This window comes from Sinocyclocheilus rhinocerous, unplaced genomic scaffold, assembly GCF_001515625.1.
Source record: "Sinocyclocheilus rhinocerous isolate Xijiao unplaced genomic scaffold, SAMN03320098_v1.1 C34355818, whole genome shotgun sequence".
NCBI lineage: Eukaryota > Metazoa > Chordata > Actinopteri > Cypriniformes > Cyprinidae > Sinocyclocheilus > Sinocyclocheilus rhinocerous.
This window is the reverse complement of record NW_015705279.1, coordinates 1-242: the sequence shown is the minus strand read 5'-3', so window position 1 is coordinate 242 and position 242 is coordinate 1. Positions and strand designations below refer to the sequence as shown.

Below are 242 nucleotides of genomic sequence, written 5' to 3'. Positions count from 1 at the left end.
GCCTTCAGTGGTAGAAAAAACTTGTTGTACCTCAGTGGTACAAAAGGTCTTTCCAACAGGAGATGTAGATCAGTGGTAGAGCGCATGCTTTGCATGTATGATGTTCTGGGTTCAATCCCCAGCATCTCCATAGACTGTCAAAGTTTAATTTCAGCAAAACGGTTTCAATTTGGTCCTCTAGCGTTACGACATGTGGAATTATTAACTTTGGTACACGTACAGTAGTAGAAAAAACTTGTTGT

General features: G+C 40.5%; 1 non-coding gene across 1 annotated transcript; it reads left to right on the top strand.

Moving 5' to 3' along the window:
* The first annotated feature begins 58 nt into the window (after positions 1-58).
* On the top strand, positions 59-130 carry trnaa-ugc (transfer RNA alanine (anticodon UGC)). Its single transcript has one exon. It is a non-coding gene; the product is annotated as a tRNA-Ala (tRNA).
* The last annotated feature ends 112 nt before the right edge of the window (positions 131-242 follow it).